Source organism: Lissotriton helveticus, chromosome 8 (assembly GCF_964261635.1).
Source record: "Lissotriton helveticus chromosome 8, aLisHel1.1, whole genome shotgun sequence".
In the NCBI taxonomy this organism is placed as follows: Eukaryota; Metazoa; Chordata; class Amphibia; order Caudata; family Salamandridae; genus Lissotriton; species Lissotriton helveticus.
The window spans coordinates 1,224,137,553-1,224,165,433 of record NC_136069.1 but is presented as its reverse complement, the minus strand read 5'-3'; the positions used below and the strand labels follow the sequence as shown (position 1 = coordinate 1,224,165,433).

The window sequence follows — 27,881 nt, the reverse complement described above, 5'->3', positions numbered from 1 at the left end:
CGGAGCCGATCCACCAGAGGGGGACCCGACTGGGGAGGTGCCCGCTGTCATCGGGGTCCTCCCGTTTGGACCCATGCTCTGCATTCGTGGCGAGGCCTGGTGGAGGACTTGAGAGCCGGCCGGCGCAGACTGGGGGCGGAGCGGGTATCCAGCGAGCCCGGGGTCTGAGGCCTGGTCCCGCGGGACCGCGGAGAACTGTGCCCCGGGATCCCACAGTCATCGGGCCCTGAGGCAGGGGGAGGGATCCTGCAGAGGAGAGGCCTGCTGCAACCCGGAGCCCCCCGCGTGCAGAAGTTCGTCTTGCGGTGGGCCTGCGGTGACTGATGCACCTCGGCGACGGAGCGAAAGGAGGAGCTCGTGCTGCCTGGCACCTATGACCAAACCCCACTGGGAGTGATCCGGAGGAGGAGGTGTCCGCTGACATCGGGCCCTCCTGTGTGAACTGCACTCTGGGCCGGTGATGGGGCCTAGCTGTGGACGTGGGCGCTGCCCCGCGAGGAGCCGTGTGGGCCCGGAATCCTGGGAAGCCTCAGTCTGAAGCTTTGAAAGACTGCAACTCAAGTGGCCGGCTCACCGGGCCTTGGGACGAGTGGAACACGCCCTTAGAAGAGGATCCACTTCCACCTGGGTCCCAGGGGTGAAGGGGAGCGTCGGGGGCCCTACCTGGCACAGTGGTGGTCGCGCCTGCGGGTGCCTGCCGGAAACTCTGCTTGAGCTATTGGTGCCCTGCGGGACTGTTCCTAGAGGTGGTGGCCTGCTGCTGGAGGGGCCTGCTGCAATTGGGTGGCTCTGCGAGGACTGGAATCCTGAGGATAGACTGAGACCTGGAGACGCGCCTTACCATTGAGGACGGTGAGATAGTTGGCTGGGGACGTTGTAGTGGGGACGATCTCGGCCCTCCTGTACTGGCGCTGTGGTCCGCTTGTGGGGCTGGGGGAGGCTCCCTCGAACATCGAGTGCCCCCTGAAGACCAGGGACCCTGGGCGTGCTGCGGGGACCTGCTGAGGATCGTGTTGGCGGAGGGCCTGACCAGAACTTGCGGCCTGCAGCCGTCCTTGTGGGGACCTAGATCTGAATATTAGAAGCCCCATCGCCATCCAGAAGGCTGGGGACAGTTCGTTGGGTGCCTGCAATGCAATAGGATGTCCCGTGCCTCGCAGCCAAAGACCATAACGCAATATACCACCCAGCGGCTCCCCTCACAGCCAATAACATGCCAGTCGGGGCAGGATGAGAGGGCCAAAGCTCCCGATGAGCCCTCCCGGGCAGAGCTGCTGAAGGCGATCAAGGGATCTCACTCGGCCTTGGAGCGACAAATAGAAATGGTGTCTATCGATGTGAACTTACTGCGGACATATCTACGAAAGGTGGCTGATAAGCTTTCTGATGCAGAGGGGAACATAGCATAGTTGCAAGGAGAGGTGGCGTCCCTCAAAAAGACAGTCTCACAACTTACAGCCATGACGGGGGCCTTGGAGCGGAGGGCAAAGGATGCGGAAGGGAGTGCACGCCGCAGTAACATCAGGGTCCTTGGCATCCCAGAGCGGGCAGAGGCGGGTAATGCGCAGCACTTTCTGGAGCACTGGATTCATACAACATTATGCCCGAAGGGTCTGTCGGAGGTCTTTGTGATTGGGAGGGCCCATAGGGCATTGGTTCCGCCGCCAAGACCTGGAGCGCCTCCGTGAGCCCTCATCGCCAAGATCCTCAATTACCGAGATAGAGACTGTATCCTGAGGGCGGCGAGGGAATCTGCGGACATCACCTTTGAGAATACCAGGGTCTCCATGTACACCCAGCAGGTACAGGAGCAGCGGAAGTCCTTTTTGGCAGTCAAACAGAAACTCCGGGAGATGCATCTACAGTATATGCTGCTTTACCCGGCTAAGCTTAAGGTACTGTCACAGGGGAAGGCACATTTCTTTGAAACCCCGGAAGAAGTCTGGGAGTGGCTAGAGATCAGGGGAGATGCCCTCCCCCCCAGGTGAACGGGGGGGCCCGCGGCACTTGGGGGACACGGCTGTAGGAGAGTAGGGTCTGCAATCCTATGATCACCCAGATTTTTGCTTTTTGCTTCACTGGTTTACGACTTTCCCTGGCTGTGGGCCTGCTAATCAGACCCACAGCCTAGCTGTTCTCTCTACTCCAAATTGTACCCAGGTACTGAATTGGCACTGGGCCCTCTCTTGTGTCCCTGTAACCAGGGCAGAGGTGTACCCAGAAGTCTCCCAGGGGCTGCAGCATGTATTATGCCACCCCTGAGTTGACTAACTAAATCAGACACAACTGGCTGCTTGACAGCTGGGGCAAGGTGGTGCAATCACCCTTTGCTTTAGATATAGTATTCCTATATCTAAACCTAAAATGGACACATATATTCCTATCAGTCACTCCTATGGCAGGCCTTAACAATCCTGAAGGCAGAGTGCGTGGAATAATGTGAAATGGTGCTCTGGCATGAGCTGAGCCCATTTGCAGCTTGCGGAACCAAGTCCTAATAGCTGTTCCATGATAACGCTATACCATATACTCTTAAGTGCATTATGTACCTCGCGGTCATATGCTAACTTTGGTATAACATTATCAAAACATGTCGAGTAAGGTGTCATACGAATTGGAATACTAACCCCTCGCCAATTCTGGTGACGGGGTTAGCATTCCACCCTTCTGGAGGGACACGACATGCTGGTAACCTGTAACCCCGGTTAAAGTCAGACATAGCCTCAGCTCCACAAGATGGATGCTGCCACCGAGACACAAGTCTGCCCTCCTGCTGCTGGGAGTCCTCCCAGCACAGGAGGCAAGGACAAAGGGTTTCCTGCCAGGGGCAGTGCCAGCACCGTCCCAGACAGGATTTTGTGTATCCTAGGTAGGCAGGGCTTTAGAGGAAGGTGACTGCAAGTGGCACCCCGGTGCTCACTGTGCATAGGCCGGCTTGAACCAGTTCCAGGGGCACTCCAGCCCCTGATCTGGGGAAAGCCCACCAAAGGAGAGGGGTGTAACCACCCCTCTCCTAGTCCCACCCATAGGGCAGGACTTAGTCGCGTGCCAGCCCCCTTTTGCAGGATAAAGGTAGGAGCAGGCCCCCTTCCAAATTAGATGATCTTTGAATCCTGAAACTACTTTCCACAAAAGGAACTCAAGACTTCTTCCTAAGATTTCTCCCTTGTGACTAAGGAGTAGTCACCCTGCAGCAGCAGGCACCAACCAAGCATCGCGGTCTGCTGTAAGTCTCCTCACCGGATCAAGACTGCCCAGCTCGACGAGAACCGGCTTCCCTGGCACCTCTGACCTCTACCTGCATCATCAGCCCAGCTGTGATTCGTGGGTGTGACGAGACCTCGAGGGACCGGCCATCTTCCAAGACTGCACGACGCTTGACCAGCACGACTCCCGAGTGACCCTCGACCGAGTGCTTTGGGGTAAGAGAAGCCCCAACCCTGAGCAGCTCCAGCACCGAAGTTCAGCTCCCCTGCATCCACGAGATCTGCGTGGGGCCCTTCTGCTCTTTGCTGCTCACCGCGTTGTCCAGGTCGCTTGCCCGTTGGCTAGTGATCCTCTGACGACGAATTTCGACAACAAACACCGCTGGTCTGGTTGCTCCAGACTGGCCCTAGCTCCCCTCCAACAGAGGAGCACCCTGGACCCTCCTGGTCCACTCCAGACGCCATTTTGAGTCCACCGCGTGGGCTTGCATTTGCCAAGACTTGTTGCCCCATTGCTGGGTCCAGCGACGTCGACAGCAGATATCTTCGTGGGACAGCTCGCACCTCCATCCTGGTCGCAGACAACGCCTCCTGGTCCGAGAGACCGCAGCTCCCACTCACCTGGTTGAGGTGACTTCGCCCGGTGCCACTCTGGTGCCCACCTAAATCACTGGCTAGTGATTCAGAACTTGGTCCCCTCTGCTTACAGGTCTTCCTCTTCTCCGATCCAGGCTTGGATCCCCAAGAACTTCTTCACTGGTCGCCTGCCAGCAACTTCTTTCTTCAGGCTCCTGGTTCATCAACGAAGAAACCCGACGACATTTGAACCCTATGCAGCTGCAGCCCCTGGGCTAGGTAAACCGAGTACTCCGGTGCTCCAGCGTAGTCCAACTCTCTAAGTGTCTAGAACCACTTTCGTTTTTGACCTACCTAGTCGGGTTCGCCCGAAAACACTAACTTTGCTTTTACTAGCCTCCATAGACTTTTTCCCGCCTTACGCGTGAGAGTTCCCACTCTGCACACGACGTCCCTAGGCCTCCTGCTTGTAATCTAAAGGTTCAGTAGCCCAGTCCTAGCGATCCTAAAGCCTATGAGAATAGTTACTTACCTGCTAGTATTTCGCATTCCACTTTTGTAATATGGTTTTTCGTGCCCCTCGGGCATTTGTGTAAATTGTGCGACTTTAAGTATTTTCTTAAGAGTTTTGTTATGTGCTTAGCTCCCTGACTCATAAAGAGTTCAGGGTAGTCTTGTTATAAATAAATACACTTTATTTTCATAACAACTTGTGTGGTGTCCTTTCACTTGGTGTTCAAGGGGTACATGTGATGGTAAAACAGCTGGCTTAACACGCCCTCTAGAGTTTAGCCTAAAGACTGCACGTGTCCATGCTACTAGGATAGCTGGTCTATCAGGTTGACTTACAACCAAACATCAATAAGGGTTGTTTGGACTGATACATAGTGTTCACTAGAATAGTGAACATTGCATATCAGGCCAACTTCTCACAATGGCCACCGAGGAGGCTCACCAGCAGATGAAGACGCCGCTTAGACGCAACTGAGAGTGAGGAGAGGTGCAGAGTTACAGTAGGTGATGATGGGGCCTTATGTCTGGAACCAACCGAGACTGGGGTTTCACCGGTGACATCAAAGTCTCCCCCACCGGGAGAGGTACTGGTCCCAGATACCCTGCAGCTCACTGTTGAAGATATATCACCTACCAGTTCTACGATCCCTGAGACTGCGGGGGCCACGTTACTTGACTTGGCGGCTCCACCTTGAGGGGACTGGGTGGTTATGTTTTTGTTTGTATGATACAGGTATTGCTGACCGGCCTCGATGGGCCTCCCACAGGAGGGAGTATACACTCAGGATAATGCATAAGGGAAACTTCTTCTCTCCGCAGAAAGCGTAGAGGTGTGGGGGAAGGAGTGGGGGGAGCGGGAGGTGGTGTGCTCTTTTTCAGGTAGGACAGTTTGAGCCCTGTACTCATGCTGTGATAGTTGGCCTTGCTGGGAGTCGGGGTGGGGGGAGTCTTCCTTCTTTTCCTATTTTTGGGTGGTTTAGCCTGGTTGGGCAAATGGTGTGGCTGTGCACGTCCTGGCACCAGCGTGGGAAGGGCATATTGGCAAGTTATGTTGTTGCAAGTATATTGCTCGTGGTGGGGGGTGGGAGAGATGTTGGAAGGGGTTGTTGAATGGGAATGTTTCAGGCATCGTATGTATTACATTTCGGGCACTGGATGGGATCTACATTGTGAATAGAGCACTATGGTGGGGTAGACCACATTGTAAGTCATGGGGTATAAGTTTATGAGCTGGAACGTGAGGGGACTAGGCATGTGCACTAAAAGGTATAGAGTCCTTTCTTTTCTTCGTAGACATGGAGTCTCAATTGCATGCCTACAGGAGACCCATCTTGTAGATGAAGGAGCACAGAAGTTGGGAATAAAAGTGGCGGGGTCAGATATTCCATTCATCCTATTCTACATATGCCAGAGGGGTACTGATCTGGGTGGCACCTGGGGTCCCGTTCGCTATCCAATATGTGGAGGTGGACATTCACAGTAGATACCTGCCTCTTAGGGCGAAACTAGATGGCAGGGAAGTTGTTATATTGAACACATATGCACCCAATACGGATGATCCGGTCTTCTTTCAGGCCCTTCAAGACGTCCTGATCCATGATCTGGAGGCCCCAGCCCTTTGGTTTGGGGACTTTAATTGTGTTATTGACCCAGCCCTGGATAGGTCTCTACCTCGAGAGGGCACAAAACCCCGTATGACTGCACAGCTTAGGGAGGACATGGAAAATATAGGGACAGTGGATATTTGGCGCCAGAAGAACCCGACGCAGAAAGTGTATACCTGTTTCTTCCCTACACACAACACACAGTCGCCTTGATAGGGTCTTTGTGGCGAATGCTGAGCTTAAGATATCCGTGGAGGTTACCCACCAGGCTAGTTATTATCAGATCCCTCTCCCGTAGCCTGCATGGTGCAGTGGGGTGCCCCCGTTACTCGTCCTCGGACTTGGAGGCTTCCAGTGGATATCCTCCGAGACCAGGTGGGGAAAGCACATGTGGAAACAGCCCTTGGGGACTACGTGGACCTTAATTGGGAGGAGAGAGGCATTTCCCTGGCCACCAAGTGGGAGGCGCTAAAGGTGGTGGTGAGGGGAGCTTGCATGGGACTCACCTATGGAGTCCAGAAACAGCTCCTCTAGGATCTCTGGAAGGCAGAGGATACTCTTTTACATGCCAAAAGACTGTCTGAGCTCGGGTGCATGATATTCTTGATCGGCTCCAATAATACACCTTGGGCCAATATAGGCAGTGCCTTCATAGGGAGGGTGACAAATCAGGGCGGCTCCCGGCTTGGAACCTTCGGAAGGAGCAGACCCCGGAGCGTATCGTAGCCCTGCGAGACCTGAACGGGGACATGGTTTATTCGGAACAGGACATCCTTGGGGTTCTCCAATCCCACAAACAACGAGTATGTACCGCAGACCCAGATATTTCCGAGGCCTCTTATCTCCCTTATTTACAGGGATTGACCCTGCCGACCCTTTCTGAGTCAGCAAAGTCGCCAGGGAGTGACGGGTTCCCACCAGAATTTTATCATGACTTCGGGGGAACACTGTCTCGTCTCCTTTTACAAGTATTTCTTGAAGCGTTCGAGACCGGATTTTTCCCACAGAGTATGACACAGGGGGAAATTTGCATGATCCTTAAACCGGGGGGTGACAAAAATGACCCTTGATCGTATCGTCCGATTACTATGATAAATACGGACGTCAAGATCTTGACCAAGGTATTTGCCGCTCGTCTGGATACTCTTTTACATGCCTAAACCTCGGCAGATCCATACGGATTCGATCTGAGATGATGCAATGGGGCATCCAGTTGGGAGACACGTGTAATGTTATATCTCTGCATGCAGACGACGCCTTGTTTTACTTGAGAGCCCCGAGAGAGGTGCTTCTGATATTACTGCATCATCTTGACCGGTTCGGCGAGGTGTCGGGATTGAGGCTTAACCGCAGCAAGTCCCTGATCTTTCCGCTGTCGGGTCTTGAGTCGGTGCCCCTGGAGGACTTGCCGGAGCTGGGGCTGCGCTGGAAACGGGAGAGCTTTCGTTATTTAGGTATTCAAGTGGCCTCAACAGAGACACAATCACTGGCCCGCCATCTTGATTGGGTGATTAAGTCCCTCCAGCAATCAGTGTCCTTTTGGAACACCCTGCCGCTATCTCTAATGGGCCGCCTAGCCGTCGCCAAGATGGTAATGCTGCCTAGGACACTGTATGTCCTTCAAAATACGCTATGTCCTCTTCCCCCTAGGATTTTTCAGACCCTGAACATGCTGCTCACATCCCTGCTTTGGGCAGGTCGGCACAGCAGAGTGGCTCTCCATACTGTTGTGTGCTCCTACAAGGAAGGGCCCCGTGCTTTGATTTATACTACTACGCGGCGCAGCTACAACCGGCTGCCAGATGGTTTGCGGACGCGGATGTTTGGGAGATGCGACTACTGGCAGGGAGTGCAACAGAACAGGAGCTACAGGTAGCGTTAATGCAGGGGAAAGGGGCAAAGGATACATTGCCTGACGTTGTAAGGCACACAGCGGGCGTTTGGCAACGATTTATAGAAAGAATCCTGCAATCAGCATCCTTTCATAGGGAACTCCCGATCTGGATACTGGCACCCATGGTCGCAATGGAACAACATATGTCCTTCCATGAATGGAGAGAGGGGGGCTGTGAGGTCCTAGCCGATCTGTACCCTGCCGAGACCTTCCTGACATATGAGCAGGCGGAAGAGACTTTTGGCCTTAGTGGAGGACAGTATCTACATTACCAGGGACTGCGAGCCATAGTATGCTCGGTCTGGCCACAGTGTCCGGAGGCACCTCCAATGACTCACACCTTACATATTCTCTTGTCCTATGGTAGCGGATGCAGGCTAATCTCCTTGCTATACGCAGCTATGAAACGTGATTCCGCCCCACCGGTGCCGCCGACCTGGGTGGCCTGGGAGGCGGACCTGGGTTTGCCACTGGACCAGGCGCATAGGAGCCTTGACACGTCGGGTATCATGCAATGCGCGCTTTAAACTCATACACTTTAACTTCCTCCACCGTACCTACCTCACTCCGAATCTGTTGAGTCGTTACTCGGAGGACAGAAGGGACAACTGCCCCAGATGTAGCGAAGAGGGGGCGGGCTTCCTGCATTTAGCCTGGGACTGCCCGTTGAATAGGGGCTTCTGGGCAAGCATTGTAGATCACATAACTGCCACTACAGGTCTTCAGATCAAGCTAACACCCTTACATTGCCTACTGGAGTTAGTTCCTAGGCCGAGGAAAGGGAAACTTTCTTATAAATTATTGCAACTGATGTTAGTGCTGGCCAGGCGTAGGGTAGCTATAACTTGGATGGGACAGAGGGCCCCAGAGATACCCACATGGCTTAGAGACGTGAGAGAATGGTCCTTCGCAGAAGAAACACATGTGCAGAATACCAGGAGGGATGAGAAATTGCAAGAGGACCTGCTCGCCTGGCGTGCCATGTGTATGTCAGGATTGGCAATAAGAGAGCAATCTTCCCACAGCGATTCCGAAGGGACCAGTGGTGAATTATTTTCGGCGCAGGGTTCGGGGTCAGAGGGGGAGGAGGGGGGTGACTCCTAAGGGGTCTTTAGTACAGTGCATGGTTATTTCCTCACGATAACGCTTATTAATTTGCTTGTTATTTTACTATTCCTCATGGACCTACGTATATCCAGGTGTAGCCTATGTCCAAAATGTGCCATAATGAGTCTGTCAATCTGTATACATATGTTTTATGATGCCATTTGGGGGGGATTTCTATTGTACATTATAAACTTGAAAAATAAAGTTTAAAAAAAAGGATCGTCCCTCAGCCCGACACTGTTCAACATTTACGTGTCCCCGCTGGCACACGTCGCCCGACAGCATGACCTCTACATAATCTCCTACGCCGACGACACTCAACTGATCCTCTCCCTCACCAGGACCCCATCACCACCAAAGCCAACCTCCATGAAGGAATGAAGGCCATCGCCGTGTGGAAAAGTAAATTTTGCCATGTTCTGTGTCCCTACATGTCATCCATCATATGTTATATGTGCATGATTAATATGCATATGTTATTCCCCATGTTTGATTAAAGACGCAATTACAGTTGTGTCCACCTCTAGTATGGCAGTTTCCAGTTCTCGTGAATACTACGAATATCAGGCCTATGTAAAGCTACGTTGCCACGTTTCTCAGTGTGCACGTTATTCCATTGTAAAGTCCCAGTTTCTAGGCCTCAAAAGGGCCCGGACACCAGATTCAGCTCCTGTCTCCTGTCTCCTGAAGCCTCGCGGAGGAGTGATACAGCCCCCACCTGTATCCTCGACCCTTCACTTACTTCCTGCCTCGCAGTGCCCGGTTCAGCTTGGCCCTGCCTCTAAGTCTGCCAAGAGTATGTTATGATTCCAGATTATCAGTTCAGTCCTCTTCCTCTGCATTCCTAAAGCTACTGAACTGCATCAATAGTTTCCGTCATTGTCTAGCCTTTACGGCCCCATGTTAGAGAAATACTGTATTAATGGTCATTTAATATTCTTCATCACGCACTACATGTAGAATAATGCATGGTCCAGTCTTAGTGTCTGTTAGCCTTTCCCCTCCTGACTTCTAGTTTATATCAACATGTTCTCTAAACATCAGATACTAGATACTGTTTAGGTACATGTCGCCCTGACTCTCCAGACTTCAGTCTCTGCTCCTAGCACAGAGTTCGAAGCCCCCAGCTTCTCCTAGTGATACGTCATTGCCAGTTTGCGCGCACCATCAGGTTAGAGGTCCCGGCTCCTCAGGTAGCCCCCTCCATGGTTTCCGCCCCATTCATGACATATTCTGTTACGTTTGCATCACATGTCTATGTATACGCCCTGTTACACCTCTTTTCACCCTTATCTTTCGCGACTGCTACGCGTCACGCCTATTGCTCCACCCACTGCTACGCCTATTGCAATGTAATGCTATGTGTTTGCGTTATGTATATATGCTCATGTACTGTTATTAAAAGTTAGCCGTCATTCCCGATCCTGTCCCCGGCAGCTGCCATCCTATTCCCGTGCAGGTCGTCCTGTTCCTGTCCTTATGCTGTATTAAACCTGCAAAACTCCTACTACCTCGAATCTTGACTCTTATTTATTGAGCTATCTGTTATTCATTTATGCATTTAAAAATAGGGTATTATTTATTTATTTACCACATAATGGCGCCCGAACAGGAACTTGCCCTTTCCCCACGCGTCGGTGAAGCCACGCCGACCCCCTGACCCTCTGCAGTCGTGACGGAACTCTTCTGCGCACCGGCAGATATTTCTGCTTCAAGTATCCCTCAGGCCCACGGAGGAGACGGAGGAGGCGGTCCAGCATCCAGACGAGACGGTGGAGGAACGCGGCGAGTCCCGACCAGAGCCCAAGCCGAGAGTCCAAGGTCCGAGGTCATTTTATGTATCAGAAGCATGGCATAAGCGCCATATTGTATCTAGATTTATGGGTCGAGTATACCAAACAGTTAGAGGAAAAGTATAGATGGCCTGTGTCAGGCACATGGGATGCCGAGTGCATCATGAGAGTAGAAGAAGCATTATGGAAAAAGAAAGCCAGACAGTCACAGAAAGATGCCATCGAGTTATGGCGCAAAGAAGCTCATAAAAGAACCGAAAAAGAAATCAGAAAGTCAGAATTAAGTAGAGAATCCTCAGAACGAGCACAAGAAAAAGAGTTAATCGAGATAGGTGAACGAATTAGAACTGAACAATCAGAGAGACAGAGGAATGCCCTTATTAAGGGTATGTATCCTCTTCTTGCCGAGGGCCTGCCAAAAGCGACCCCGGAGGCATCCAGTAATTTCCCGCCACCATTAGTTCCGACCAAGCTACGTCACAAACAGACCGCAGCTGATATTTTCATTTCGTCCTATTTGGACGACACAGTCCCAGAATATGCAAATCCTGTTCGCGCTCCGCCAGTCCCTGTAAATCAGGCACTTCCCGCTCCTCCAGACACCGGAGTACCTGTTACGGTACCCCCGGTCCAGCCCGCCATACAAGTTCAGCCTACATTTCCATTTCCCACTCTGCCAGGACGAAGAGCATCAGTAGACGACTCTAGTTTAGGGGCCGCAGGGGGAGGTCCTCCTCAGACCCCGCCGCCACATAAGCGTTTAACAACAGCCGAATTACATATGCAAGCGTCACAGCGTACGCCCAGACATCAGTCTGTAGCAGAAATAAGAAAAGCCCTTAATGAATGCGGCTATGATCCAGTCCCAGGAGAGGATAATATGGTTTTATATTCATTACGTGTAAGAAGGGTGGCCGAGTATCTAGTCACCCTACCGAATATGAAAGAAGACCTAGACAGAATATATCGTTTCATCCGTACAGGGGATGATCCAGAAAGCATTGGCGAGGCCATGTCTCAAAGGAAAGCTGAGACCCAGCTCATGATATTAAAGTTTCTGATCAATTGTCTAATAAGAGAACAAGATTACCCGTCCAAAGATCAAGCCGAAATGAGAACCCTGACAAAGTGGAGTGATAATATAGCCGAGGGTAAGCACAGAACCATCAGTGCTATGGAAAGTATGTACAAGAAAATTCGTAAAGAAATAATAAGGTTACACGATCAACGTAAAGCAGCACAAGTAAGCGAGAAAGAAAGTAACTCTGATACTGAAGAGGTAGAGGACGAGAATCCCGACAGAATAGCGTATGTAGGAAAATCTAGATTTCCAGATCGCCATTTACGCCTAGAACACAAGTCTACTTTCCATCATCCAGCACCAGAACAAGGTTCTCTAGAACAAGTATTCCAAGCTACCGATCACATTCTGAAATCACGAATCGGTTACAGTGAGTTGAGTACCATGCATGAACAAGAACTAGTCCGATCAGCAGTCCGATGGATTACTGATTCTACCACTTTTCCAGACGAAATAGTGGCACAAATGTTTCTGAAAATGCCCCCAGCCGAGCAACGACTGGCGGGTATGTATATGATTCAGCACCTCATTACATTGTATGAGGGTCAGCACTCTGATCTAGGCCCGTTACATGATATCCTGAACGAGTTACTCCAGTATAGATGGAAAGGTTTAGGTACCGATTTAATTAGTGTCGTTCTAGAACAGCGTCACAAATATAGAACGTTTTTGAACCCGCATTTTGTTCATGTCTCACCCCCAGAAAGTAAACCATTTTACATGGAGAGACAGAATCCGTTACGAGAAGTCCACCCAGTTAGAGGAACGGGTGGCGAACTAGAACGAGTGTTTGTTTACACTCCGATTACAAAGATGGAACTCCTAGAGATGAAGAAATTAATTCCCTGTCATGATAAAGATCCAGCAGGGTTCCACCGAGAATTAAAAGACATGCTCCGTATGGGAGAATACACGTATCCAGATATAATTAAAATGTTAAAGGTTTTGCTGCCCGCAGGGGTGTATGAAAAGCTCAAGGAAAAAGAATGGGAGGTGGGAGAGAAAAAGATCGATTGGGCAGTTCTAGAAGCTGAAGATAAGGCACGAGTACCAGGTACCGGTCTTGGAGCGAAATGTAAAGAATTACCAGAATTATTAATACAAGTTTTACCCAGATTATTGACAACTAGAAAAGAAGACTGGGATGCAATCTCAGCCTGTAAACAGAAACAAGACGAAGACATTAGTGATTTTTATTCTAGATTTGAGAAATGTTTTAGCATCAACAGTGGCCTCAAGACAAGTAGTGAGTCATACCCTCACCTTTTTGTTACTAAATTAGTCGAGAATTCAAGTCCACCAATTAAAAATCGAGTTTTGAAAGTCGAAAGTACCTGGCAAGCTAATACCCCGTCCCAGATGTTACAGATGCTCCAATACCACCAGAATAGAATCAGGGAAGAGCAAGACCACGAAAGGAAGCGTATGAAAGACACGAAAATGAAAGTACTAGTTGCACAATCTGTTCCTCAAGACAGTCAGAAGAGGGGTCCAAATCAAGCCAGTCATCCTGCAGCTCCCGTTAAAGGGAACTGCAATTATTGTAAACAGCCAGGTCATTTTATAAACGAGTGTGCAGTTCTGAAACATAACATAGCTACTGGTAAGACTAAAGAAAGACCACGTCCGCCTAGACAAGAACAGGTTTTACAGATTCCTCAGCCACAGAATGCACCACAGACAGTTACAGCACCGCAGCCTATCGCTGCAACACAGCACGTTACACAGCAGATGTACCAGTATGCACAGTCTGAGTATCCAGAGTATCAACCGTATTCATGAAACAGCCTAGAGAGGGAGGTAGGCTTGCCTCTCATCGAGATACCTGTAGATCAAGAAGGTCCCTATGTTCACAGTCAAGTACTAGGGAAAGATAGAAAGTTTTTGATTGATACAGGGGCAAGTAGGACCACAATTAGCCATGCCGAAGTTCCAGGGGCTCCGCTCTCAGGCTCAAGAAATGTTTCCCTTGGATTTTCAGGAAAACCTATCGTAAATGAAATATCAAAGCCAGTTACTCTAGAAGTAGGTCCATTGTCCCGTACTACTGATCTGTTACTTACTAAGTCATGTCCAGAGAATTTATTAGGCATTAAAACACTGAAAGAATTAGGTGCAGTTATATGCTGTTCCCCAGAGGGAATACGTCTGTTCCTACGTGACTTCAAGGGTCACTATGTATTACGAGATTTTGATCCCAGATTGTCTAATGTTCCGCAGCATTTATGGGCGCAAGGTCCAACTGATGTAGGTTACATGCAAATCACACCCCATCGTGTGACTCTCAAGCCAGGTGTAGTGTTACCACGAATCAGACAGTACAGATTGCCACCTGAGGCTGTAGCAGCCTTATCCAAAATTATTGACGAGCTCATCGCTCAAGGAGTAGTTGTAGAAACTGACTCCAATGTATGCAATTCTCCGATCATTCCAGTCATGAAACGTACGGATCCAAATGCACCCCCAGTATATCGATTAGTGATTGACCTACGAGAACTTAATAAATGTATTATTCCCCAGTATCCAGTTGTCCCAGATATCTCTTCCCTGTTGACAGCCATTGATTCCGAAGCCTCATTTTTCACTGTCATAGACCTCAAGAACGCGTTTTTCAGTGTTCCCATTCATCCAGACAGCCAGTTTCTTTTCGGATTCTGTTTAAATGGAAGAAGCTATATGTTCACACGAGCTCCTCAAGGTTTCACAGAAAGTCCTAGTATTTACAGTCAAGCACTCAAGAGACAACTAGACACCATTCACATGCCAACTGACACTGCCCTGCTCCAGTATGTCGATGATCTACTGATCACAGCCCGTTCTGAACGTGCTTGCGAGCGAGCATCCCTTACAGTCTTGTATTTCCTAGCCGAGATGGGGCACAAGGTGTCCCCTTCTAAGCTTCAATTCTGTGTCCAGCAAGTGGTCTACTTGGGACACTTACTGTCCAAGAGGGGTAGGCAGTTGACACCAGACCGTATCCAGTTAATAGCGAGTCTTCCTCAGCCCAAGACCCAGAAGGAGGTACGTGCTTTTATCGGCCTCACTTCTTATTGCCGACAATGGATTCCTCAGTATGCATTCCTAGCCAAGCCACTGATACAGTTAACGACACAGGAGGCAGCCGTATCGTCTGTCCTCCCTTGGACATCTGAACATACACTCAGTTTCAATGAGTTAAAGAAAGCCCTATGTGAATTGACACTGTTCCAGCCACACATAGAAATCAGACGCTGCAACGTTTTAAATCCTGCTACATTGTTACCATCAGTTACTTCGAATTCTGCCACACATGACTGTGTGGAAGTAGTTAACATTACGACAAAGCCAAGACAAGATCTGACAGATATTCCGTTACCAGATCCCGACCTGACACTTTATGTGGATGGTTCATGTATGAGAACAAGTACAGGAGAACTAGTCGCCGCATATGCAGTGACTACCGACACCGAAGTTATTGAGACACACCGTATTGACACCCTGTCCGCTCAAGCAGCAGAGCTAGTTGCTCTGACACAAGCCTGCATACACGCTAAGAACCGGAAAGTTAATGTTTACACAGATTCACGCTACGCATTCGGAGTCGTACACGACTTTGGAGTGCTCTGGCAGGAGAGAGGTTTCATGACTTCTCATGGAACCAAGATTCAGCATGGTCTCCTTATTCAAGCTCTGTTAGATGCCATACATTTACCGACATCCATTGCTATCATGAAATGCAAAGCACATACGAAAGTTACTGACATCATTTCTCAAGGTAACGATCTAGCAGATCGCACAGCCAAGCTTACAGCACAGACTCCAGACATTCCAGTTAACATGACACAGACATACACTCCAGATCCGACTCCATGTATGACAGTTAAGGACCCTACTCAAGATGTCATAGATATCCAGTTACACGCTACTCCCGATGAAATCAAGAAATGGTCCGAACAAGGAGGGGTCCAGACAGATCAGGGATGGGTAACAAAGGGTAAAGCCACTTGGTTTCTCCCCGACTCTATGGTTCAAGTCATTATCAATACCGCACATAGTCCAGCACATTTAGGAGAAAAAGCTATGTTAGACAGTATCCAGAACATTTGGTTCAACAAGCATTTACGAGCTGCAGCCAAGCAGAAAGTCCGTACCTGTATGATATGTTGTCAGTTTAATCCAGGTAAAAGTGTCCCGGTGGAACAAGGTGGATTCCAGCCTCCTGACCACCCTTTTGAAGTCCTCCAGATGGATTATATTCAGATGGAGCGATGTCGAGGTTTCAAGTATGTCCTTGTAGTTGTATGCGCCTTGTCCAGGTGGACAGAAGCATATCCAGTCCCAGATTACACAGCCGCGACCACTGCCAAGCAGTTGGTTCGTGAGTTCTTCCCCCGTTATGGACTCCCTAGGGTCGTATATTCTGATAACGGCCAGCCATTCTCATCAGAGTTAATGAAGCACGTTTCCCTTTTGTTAGGGTACCAGTGGAAGTTCCATTGTGTACGCCATCCTGAAGCAGCCGGTCTCGTAGAGAGACATAACCAGACCCTGAAAATCCGCATCGCTAAAATTTGTAAAGAGAAAGGTGTGGACTGGCTAGTAGCTCTGCCAGTCGCTTTGTTCTATATGCGCATGGTCGCACATTCCAGATCAGGTCTGTCCCCGTATGAGGTCGTTTTCGGCCGCCCCCCTAACATGTGGGGTACTCCTAGACCCCGAAGTATTACCGATGTTTCAAGTAATATGCTGACAGATTACCTAGCTTCCTTGATGTCTGCCCTCAACTCTTGTCGTTCACAGGTTGCCGCCGCATTTCCAGACAACACCGAGGTGGCACCGCATGAAATCGTTCCAGGATCCATGGTCCTTGTCCGGAATTTTGACCGCTCAAGTCCGCTGGAGCCACGCTGGAAGGAGCCCCGACAGGTCCTCCTCGCCACCCGTACAGCCGTGAAGTTGGAGGGTCGCAAAGGCTGGGTGCACCTTTCACATATAAAGAAGTTTTATGGACTGAAACCCGTCTCAAAGAACATTTCCCAGGATTTGAAGGATTGCCAAAATATTGTTCTCAAGGACTGTCCCGCAAAAGACATTGCTACAAACTCTCCCCTGTTAGAGAAAACTCCGCAGCAGGAGTATAAGTTGAAACTCCGGTCTAGTAAAATAAGTCAGCCAGTTTGATTGTCTAAGTCCTCCCCTAGGTGAAACGGTTAGACTGTTTCTGACATGTATAAAATAGACCCCCATAGTGAGAGAGTTAGTCAAAACTCAATCCGATGTATCATTTTTCTATGTTTCATATTATTTCTCAGCATTATGATTTCCTGCATCAGTTATGCCTTTTACCTGTATTTTCTAGTTTCTCATGTAAATACGTCTTCTAATGTTACAGTAGAGCACACGTTTAGTGATCTGCCTCCTCATGAACTCTCTTACCGCCTCGCTATGCGAAATAATACTTTCATCCGCATGTTACATTACTCACACCAGACCAGCAATGCCACTAATTGTTGGGTATGTGGTCGACTTCCCCCTTTCCAGACACCGAAGGGAGTTCTGCCACTCTTTCCTTATCCTTTTTCGCATAATGGTTCGTGTGGAGCATGGTCCACGTTAACGTTATCCTCAACAGATATGTCTATTCTTAACAGTACATGTTTTCCAGACAAGCAAGGTCTCCCCCACAGAACCGGGTTAGATCTAGAAAATGAAGTGTACAATTTAGGTAATTATTCTTCGAATCTCATGGTCCTGAATGTTCAGTCTGATTCCACTCCAGATTTACCTGCAATTTCAGTACTACCAGTCAAGGGCGAATTATGTGTCCGAAATAATGGTTCCGTACACGTAGGACATAGTGATTGTACTACTATTGTCAAGTATAGTGACAGTAGGAAATCTATTTTCAAAGCTTCACGTCATTCTTATTTTATTTGTGGTCAGACCGCATATGTTCGTCTGCCCCTCGATTGGGAGGGAACCTGTTACATTGCCTTCCTACTGCCACCTGTTTTTCTAGCCCCACCCGACTACCATAGGAATTCCCACCTAGTACATACTAGACACAAGAGAAACCTCCCGATTGTCGATTATACTGAAACTGCTCTAGAACAATATATAGATATCAATAAAGGTGTCTTCCCTTATTTAGGTACAGTTGTGAATAGTAAACTGATACGTAGATTAACCAGAACACTCGAAGCCGTAGTAATTGAGACTACTTCTGCTCTAAGTAATTTAACCGAGGAACAATCCTTTATGAGAATTGTCGTGCTCCAGAATCGTCTCGTCCTTGACGTCATATTGGCCGATAGGGGCGGGGCCTGTAGAGTCATCGGATCTAGTTGCTGCATTTTCATTCCAAATAACGCGCCGTCTGTCTATTCAGCTATAACCAGACTCCATAAAATTGCTCATCTGTTACACCAAGATCCAGGCACCTGGACATGGTCCGGTTGGTTCTGGAATATAATTTCCGCCTGGGGATGGAAAGTCTTGTCCTTTCTAGGTATTGCAGTAGCGATCATATTCAGCTGCTGCCTCTGTATACAATGTGGCCCTGCGATTTGCGGCATTTGTGCTACCTCTTGTATTCCTAGTCCCAAGTCCCGTTCTAAATCCCGTTCCAAGACAATTCGAGACGAGCAAATGATACTGTATGAAATGATAGATGGTATCATGAATATTGATGTTTCCTGATGAAACGTAGTGACAAGGAGGGAATGTGGAAAAGTAAATTTTGCCATGTTCTGTGTCCCTACATGTCATCCATCATATGTTATATGTGCATGATTAATATGCATATGTTATTCCCCATGTTTGATTAAAGACGCAATTACAGTTGTGTCCACCTCTAGTATGGCAGTTTCCAGTTCTCGTGAATACTACGAATATCAGGCCTATGTAAAGCTACGTTGCCACGTTTCTCAGTGTGCACGTTATTCCATTGTAAAGTCCCCGTTTCTAGGCCTCAAAAGGGCCCGGACACCAGATTCAGCTCCTGTCTCCTGTCTCCTGAAGCCTCGCGGAGGAGTGATACAGCCCCCACCTGTATCCTCGACCCTTCACTTACTTCCTGCCTCGCAGTGCCCGGTTCAGCTTGGCCCTGCCTCTAAGTCTGCCAAGAGTATGTTATGATTCCAGATTATCAGTTCAGTCCTCTTCCTCTGCATTCCTAAAGCTACTGAACTGCATCAATAGTTTCCGTCATTGTCTAGCCTTTACGGCCCCATGTTAGAGAAATACTGTATTAATGGTCATTTAATATTCTTCATCACGCACTACATGTAGAATAATGCATGGTCCAGTCTTATTGTCTGTTAGCCTTTCCCCTCCTGACTTCTAGTTTATATCAACATGTTCTCTAAACATCAGATACTAGATACTGTTTAGGTACATGTCGCCCTGACTCTCCAGACTTCAGTCTCTGCTCCTAGCACAGAGTTCGAAGCCCCCAGCTTCTCCTAGTGATACGTCATTGCCAGTTTGCGCGCACCATCAGGTTAGAGGTCCCGGCTCCTCAGGTAGCCCCCTCCATGGTTTCCGCCCCATTCATGACATATTCTGTTACGTTTGCATCACATGTCTATGTGTACGCCCTGTTACACCTCTTTTCACCCTTATCTTTCGCGACTGCTACGCGTCACGCCTATTGCTCCACCCACTGCTACGCCTATTGCAATGTAATGCTATGTGTTTGCGTTATGTATATATGCTCATGTACTGTTATTAAAAGTTAGCCGTCATTCCCGATCCTGTCCCCGGCAGCTGCCATCCTATTCCCGTGCAGGTCGTCCTGTTCCTGTCCTTATGCTGTATTAAACCTGCAAAACTCCTACTACCTCGAATCTTGACTCTTATTTATTGAGCTATCTGTTATTCATTTATGCATTTAAAAATAGGGTATTATTTATTTATTTACCACAGCCGACTGGATGAAGATCATCCGTCTGAAGCTGAACTCGGACAAGATGGAGGTCCTCATCCTCGGCTCCCACCCCCCAGCCTGGGAAGACTCCTGGTGGCCAACGGCACTGGGGGCAGCCCCGACCCCCACCGACCACACACGCAACCTGGGAATCATCCTCGACTCAGCGCTCTCAATGACCAAGCAAGTCAATGCCATCTCCTCCCCCTGCTTCAACACCCTCCGCATGCTCCACAAGATCTACAGATGGATCCCGACAGATACAAGAAAGACAGTCACCCAGGCCCTCGTCAGCATCAGACTCGACTACGGAAAGGCCCTCTATGCGGGAGCCCCGACCAAGCTCATCAATCGACTACAACGCATCCAGAACGCCTCGGCATGACTGATCCTCGATGTACCACGACATGGCCACATCACCCCCCATCTGAGAAACCTGCACTGGCTCCCTGTCAACAAGAGGATATGTTATGTTATGTTAGGTTGTCTTGTAAAGCGCATGGCTACCCCAGCAATGGGGCGTCCCAGCGCTGTAGACCACTGGGGAACCCGTCCTGGCTTTCCCTGTGAGATGATCCCTGCTGGGTATCTCCAAGGTGAAACCAGGCATCCCCGGTGTATGTGGGGGGCCATTGTGGAGATGAGGCAAGCTAATGCCCAGAGTTGCCGAGTGTAATCCCTGGTTAGAGTAGGCACCGAAGCGAGAATTATCGAGTTTGCTGACCCTGGTCCACGTCCCTGCCGCGTCGGGAATTGAACCCTGGTCCCGGGCCGTCCTCTGCTTCCGGGTCTGCCGCCTCTAACCAGTGAGCCACACCACTCCACAATATCCTTCAAGCTCCGCATCCACGCACACAAGGCCCTCCACAAGACCGGCTCAGCCTACCTCAACAGACAGCTCTCCTTCTACACCCCAAACCACCAGCTCTGCTCCGCCGACCTCTCACTCGCCACTGTACCTCGCATCCGAAGAACAACCACCGGCGGGAGATCCTTCTCCCACTTCGCCGCCAAGACATGGAACACCCTTCCACTGAGCCTACGACAGACCCAAGACCTGCTGACCTTCAGGAGGACACTAAATACCTGGCTGTTCGATCAGTAGCGGCTGAAGGAGAGTAGGGTCTGCTTCCTATGGTCACCCCCACTTTTTGCTGTGATTTACTGGTTTTTCGACTTTAGTGTGGCTGTGGGCCTGCTAATCAGACCCACAGCCCAGCTGTTCTCTCTCTAAATTGATACCATGTACTTTAGGTACATACCTGATTGGGTATTGGGTCACCTCTGTGAGCCCCTGTATAGTGTACCATAGGTATCCATGGCATAGGTGCATCCAAGGCCTACCAGGGGCTGCAGCATGTATTATGCCATCCCTGGCTGGCCATCCAAACTGACACCACAGGCTGATCACTCAGCTTGGGTAAGGTGGTGTTATCACCCTTTACTTAGATATAATATTCCTATATCTAACCTTATATATAGACACATATGTACCTATAAGTCAATCCTATGGCAGGCCTCGACAATCCGAGAGGCCTTGGTTTTATGTGATAGGGTGCTCTGGCATGAGCTGAACCCCTCTGCAGCTTTTGGAACCATGTCCTTATAGCTGTTCTATGATATAGCCATACCATATACTCTTAAGTGCATTATAATCCTCGTGGTTAAATGCTAACTTTGGTTTGGCTTTATCAAAACATGTCGTGTAAGGTGTCAAATGCTTTGCAATACTACCCCCCGCCAATTCTGGTGGCGGGGGTAGGATTCCACCCTTCTAGAGGGAAAAGACATGTATGTTACTGCTTTACCCAGTTAAAGACTGACATTAAAGCTAGACATTTGTTACCATCACCCATAAAAACGGGGCTGGCGCGACCGTGCAGCGGACGCAAGGAAAGCCCGTCTGCGTCCGTCCGCGACGGTCCCGCGCCTAGCGCCATGACCCCTGGTTGTCAGGCCCCAGGTAGGTCCCCACGGAAGGTGTACGGGCGTGATCTTCTTTTGAGCCTTAATGCTGGGAAAAGACGGACAGGATGTAAGACTTTAAGGCTGGATGAGAGCCTGCAACGAGGTCCCTATGTTTGTCATGATTGTCAGGAACATACCCCGGATATTCTGATGAATCAAATTAAATCACTAACCTGGACAAAGAGGGACAGGGAGTAAACAAGAAGGAGAGATTTTGACTGCCTTTTGATTAATGCCAGATCAATGGTCAAGCATAGTTTAGAGGTATCTGAACTAATTAAAGATCATAGAACTAAAATAGCTTTTGTCACGGAAACCTGGACGGATGCGGCGTCCGGCCCGGACTTAGTAAAGGCTATCCCAGCGGACTATCTGAGTTATATACTAGACAGACCGAAAAAAAGAGGAGGAGGTCTTGCGATCATATATCACTCCTCCATTAAAGGTAGCTTTCCCCCTATAGCGTCGGACTCCTGCGAGGCCCTAGCATTTAACCTAATTTTATTGGACCATCAATCGTTTAAGGGGTGCCTTATATACAGACCTCCAGGCATCAAAACTAGGTTTCTGGGGGCAGTGGGTAATTTTTTAGAGGAAGCACTGTGTACCAAGGCCTACACTGTCCTTGGGTATTTTAATTTCCATCTGGAGACCAGTCAGGACAGCGACACAGGGGCATTAAAAGAATTAATGGAAGGGCTGGGTCTAATGCAGATGGTCACAGGGCCTACTCATAAAGCAGGCCACACCTTGGACAGGATTTTCACGAGTCACCCAGACTTGCAATTTTCCCGGTCAGAGCCCGTAGCCTGGTCAGACAATGCTGTGGTATGTTTTAGTATTCAAGATGCGGCAGTACACAGGGCAAGCCGAAATAAGAGGGAATTTAAGGTCAGCAGAGGCTGGTCTAAAATAGATGGGACTGTCTTTAAGGAACTGTTGACATCCTCTATGGTGACTCTGCCTGCGGGAACAGAGGAAGCCGCCACTATGTATGCCAATTGGATTGACCAGGCCTGCGTCAAACTGGCTCCACCTAAAAGCTGGCTCCCTACTCGAACGGCTCCATCAGCCCCTTGGTTTACAGAAGAGCTCAGGGAGCTAAAGTCCGAGTGTAAAAAGCTAGAACGAATTTGGCGCAAAAATTATAGTGTAGCTGAGAAAAAGATATACAGGGCTAGTCAGGGAAAATATAAAGAGAGAACAAGACAACGTAAGGAGTCCTATTTTTCAGATTGTATCCGTGGGGCAAAAAATTCGTCCAAGGAACTTTTTCATACAGTAACAAGATTAGCCACACCTAAAGCAGCTGTCACGCCTCCATGCCAGGAACTCTGTGAGAGTATGGCCCAGTTCTTCTTAAGCAAAGTGGAAAAGATTTTTGCATTGCTAGAAGCACCGGTGGCACAGAATCTGCAGGCATCCAGATTGGGGAGCCAGACAGCAGTCACCCAGAGCTCTAAATTGCTGAACTTTGTCCCAGTGGAAGGGGAAGAGATCAAAAGACACCTGTTGAGTCTAAAATCTGGATCACTCTATGATCCCTGTCCAGTAATAGTTGCAAAGCTAGCAGCAACCCCTATAGCTAATGCCCTAGCCGAACTATTCAATCAGTTATTTGAGAAGGGGGATTTTCCAACGAGCTGGAAGCGGGCTTCCATCAAGCCGCTACTAAAAAAGCCCAACTTGGACAACTCGGACCCCAACAGTTATCGGCCAATCTCAAGACTTCCTATGCCGGCCAAGATCATAGAAAGGATCATGAACATCCAGCTCAGTGCACACTTAGGAACCACTCAGGGGCTAGACATCTCACAGCATGGGTTTAGACCAGGCCACAGCACAGAGTCCGCCCTGATCAAGTCAACAGAAGAGGTCAGGAAGGTGATGGACTCCGGAGGTCGGGCGGCCCTGGTTATGCTGGACCTGTCGGAGGGTTTTGACAAGGTCCACCATACCATCTTGGTGGACTGGCTGTAAGAATGTGGGGTCCAAGGGAAGGCCTTAGACATTTTGAGATCTTTTTTGACCAACAGGGTCCAGGTAGTTGCGCTAGGGGACTTTGAGTCGAGACCCTTCCAACCATCTCGTGGGGTTCCTCAGGGCTCCTCACTTAGCCCTACCTTGTTCAATGTCTATGTCTCCTCCCTGGCCCCAGTCATCCGCTCCCATGGGTTCGAACTCACATCATATGCAGATGACACACAGATTGTGGTGTCACTGCTACCAGGGAGGGAGACTGATATGGCCAGCAAGTTCCAGGAGTGCATGAAGGCTGTGAATAAATGGATGGCCGGAAATTGTTTAAAACTTAATTCGGCTAAAACCGAAGTGGTACTGTTTGGCTCTAAGGTCAATTTTTGGGGCCCGAGTTGGTGGCCAGAAGAGATGGGGAGTCTTCCTATCCCAGTCAATAGGGTCAAGAACCTGGGAGTCATTATAGATGAGAGACTCTCCTATGGACCTCAGGTAAATGCCTTGGCCTCATCTATCCATTGGACATTGAAAATCCTCCGGAAGGTTCTTCCGTTCCTCCCAGGGGAATGCAAAAAAACAGTTGTGACGGCCTTGGTGCTCTCACGATTGGATTACTGCAACAGTTTGCTCCTTGAAGCCCAGAAGGGAATACTAGACAAGTTACAGATACTGCAAAATGCAGCAGCCCGCCTACTTACAGGCTTGCCTAAGTTTGCATCCATCTCCCATGAACTGGTGAAACTACATTGGTTGCCAGTAAGGAAGCGGATCCTATTTAAAAGCATGTGTATTGTCTATAAGGCGACCCATGGTATAGGCCCTGCATTCCTGGGGCAACACTTTCCCCTGTATAAACCAGGTAGACTTCTGAGGTCAGCCCCTTTGGGATTGATCAAGACCACACGCATCTGGAAAGTGTGTTGGGGAGGCAGGAGTTTTAGCCGAGGGGCGGCGGTGGCCTGGTATGCTCTTCCTGTGGCACTCAAACTGTCCCCTGAGTTGATGACCTTTCGGAGAAAGCTAAAAACGTGGCTTTTTGTTAAATAGTTCCGGGGATGCAGTTTAGGAGCTATCAAGATAGCGCCAGGACACCGTACGGTAACAGTGCGCTCTACAAATGTCACAAATAAATAAATAAAAGATAAACAGAGCCTCAGCATCACAAAATGGATGCTGCTGCCACAGACACGAGTCTGACCTCCTGCAGCTGGGGGAAACTCCAGGAAGGGAGGCCTGGACAATAGGTTTCCTGTTGATGGAGGTGCTAGCACCTCGACAGACAGACTGTAATGTATTGGGGCAGGGTGGGTTGAATGGAAAGATGCTTTTCCAGACACTGCCTGGGGCACACAATGGGCTCCATGCATAGCCCGTTTCAAACCAGTTGCTGGGGCACTCCAGCCCCAGCTCTGGCACGAAACTGGAAAAAGAGAAAGGGGTGTAAATACCCCCTTCTCAGGTCCACCCATAGGAGGGACCTAGCAGGTAATCCAGCCCCTTAGTTTGGTATAAAGTTAGGAGCTGTGTCTAGAGATATTAGATCACCCTGGAAAGAAACTACGATACAGAACTCTTGGACTTCGACATTCTATGCTGACTAGAAGACTGAAGAAGATCTCCCTTGTGGTCAAGGAGTGACCACCCTTGTCCAACAGGCACCACCAGTAACTTGCTGGTTTGTTTTGTTGAAGCTCCAGCTGGAACCTGACGACTCAGCAACTCAGAAACTGGACTTCAACACTTCTCTGACTTAGATCCACATCCACAGCAAAGCTGCGACCCATGGTGGACACGAGAGACGTGGGACCGGTTATCCTAGACTACCTGCTCTTTGCTAATTGTTCAACGACCGAGGCACCCTCGCAGTTATGCATTGGGGTAAGAGAAGCCCCAGACCTGTGCATCATTTGCACCAGAGCTCAGCCCTCCTCACTCTGCGAGTGCCACGTGGGGCCTGCTCCTGCATTTCAGCTTGATGCATCTTCCCGGTTGCTAGCCCATTGGCTAGTGAGCCCTCCGAAGACGATCCTTTGATTTTCTAATGCTTGCCTGGTTGCTCTGGGATTGCTCCAGCTGCCATCCTAAAGAGAAGCTCCTCAGACCTTGCTGGTCTGACCTGAACCCAAACTTCACTTCCTGTGTGAGTTGCGGTTGCCAAGGCTTGTTGGGTCCAATCCGGATACCGACACCGTAGCAACTAGAGCCTTTGTGGTACAGCTCAACTCCATCTCCTGGTTGTCGTCGATGCCTCCTGGTCCTCTTGGCTGCAGAGACAAGCTTCACCTCTTCACCTGTTTGCATCACGACACCACCTGGTTCCATCCTGCTTTCATCCTGGTCACTAGCTAGTGACCCAGACTCTGTCCCCTCTGCTTTTAGGTTCTTCACTGCTTCAATCCACCATTGGATCCACCCGCACACTCTTCCTTCGGCCGCCTGCAGCACTTCTTTTGCAGGTCTCCATTGAAAGCATCAACGAAACCCGACACGAAAATACACCTATGCACCCGGCTTCCCTGGGTGAGGTAACTCAAATACTCCGGTGCTCCTGTGGGTGTTGACTATCCAAGTGTCCTAGTTTAAAGGGGTTTTATCGTTGTCCACTCGGAAGTGCCCGTAATCAGTAACTTTGTGATTCCTTCGTTCTCCATTGAAAGTCAATGAAAACCTGCGCTTTTGTTTAGACACTGCAGGCGCCGCCCGTGGGTCTCCTACTTCCTAACCTTTAGTACTGTAGTGTAGCCCCAGTGATTCCCTAGGCCCTAGGCCTATTCACTATTCTTGAAGTAGTTCTTATACCACTTACTTAGTATATGGTTCGTGAGAACACGAAGGCAGAATTATAATTCTGCAACTTAAAGTATGCTAAATGAGTAACTTGTAATGTATTTCGATCTCTGACCTCATAAAGAGTTCAGAGGGGTTGTGTTAGTAATAATTACATATATATTTGATATATACCTTGTGTGGTGTCCTTTCATTTGGTATTCAAGGGATTATATATGGTAAAACAACTGGCTTCACATACTCTCTGAAGTTTTAGCCTAAGACTGCTGGTCCATGCTACCACTAGGATAGCTTGTCTATAAGGTTGACTTTACAACCATCCCCATAAGGGTCGTTTAGACTGGTGCAAGGTGCCCACTAGATTAGTGGACATCATATACCAGGCTAACTTCTCACATTGGTGTGCAGCGGATGGAATAAGAGCTTGCTATTGTTTTTACCATATAATCTTGAGATATCATTTGAAAGATCACATTAAGGTACCTAGATGTACATATAAATCAAGTCTTATAACACTTACGTTCTACTGAACTTAGTTGTTGTAGAGGAAAGGGCCTAGCACACCCTGACTACAACTCCTAGAGAGGTTCTAGTAGGTAACGAACAAGTTACTTACCTTCGGTAACGCTTTTTCTGGTAGATACAATATCTGCCTGTGGATTCCTCACCTGTGAATATCCCCCTTGCGTCAGCAACATTCGGAATTTTTCTTCGTAGCACGCCGGCGTGGACGACGTCACAGGAGCACGGCATCGCGCGCGACTCCGTCTGACGTCACCGACTCCTTATTAGGCCAACGTCGGCGTGATGACGTCAGTTCCGCCCTTTTTTCCGTGCCTTCGAGGCACCCGGAGGGACCAACGACAGCAAATATGCATATATACAATGTACACAGTACATACAAACCAAAATAGCACACAGTGCATAGCAAAGGCATCAAAACCCAAAATATATACAAACAATAAAACCAGGTATAACAGAGTGGACAACGGGGAGGCGGGTGGGCATGTGAGGAATCCACAGGCAGATATTGTATCTACCAGAAAAAGCGTTACCGAAGGTAAGTAACTTGTTCTTCTGATAGATACATCTGCCGTGTGGATTCCTCACCTTGTGAATAGAGTCCCACAGCAGTCCCCACTCCCGGAGGAGGGTGACCACTCTCCTATACCAGGAAATCTTGGAGAACAGAGCGCGCGAAGTGGCCGTCCCTCCTCACCTCGGAATCCAAGCAGTAATGCTTCGCGAAAGTGTGGAGGGAGGCCCAAGTCGCAGCCCTGCAAATGTCCTCAACAGGAACACCTCTAGACAAAGCAGATGTTGCAGACTTTGCTCTAGTTGAATGTGCTCTAATACCCTCAGGAGGGTCCTTACCCGCCAAGGAGTAGCAAATCTTGATGCACAGGATTATCCACCTGGAAAGTGTGCGCTTGTGCACCGCTCTGCCCTTCTTGCAGTCAGCAAAACCA

The 27,881-nt window shown here is 49.2% G+C and overlaps 1 protein-coding gene across 14 annotated transcripts in view; it reads right to left on the bottom strand.

Annotated features, from left to right (window-relative positions):
* LOC144773261 (uncharacterized) overlaps positions 1-27,881 on the bottom strand; it is a 7,170,044-nt gene that overhangs the window by 1,348,402 nt on the left and 5,793,761 nt on the right. The window lies entirely within an intron of this gene.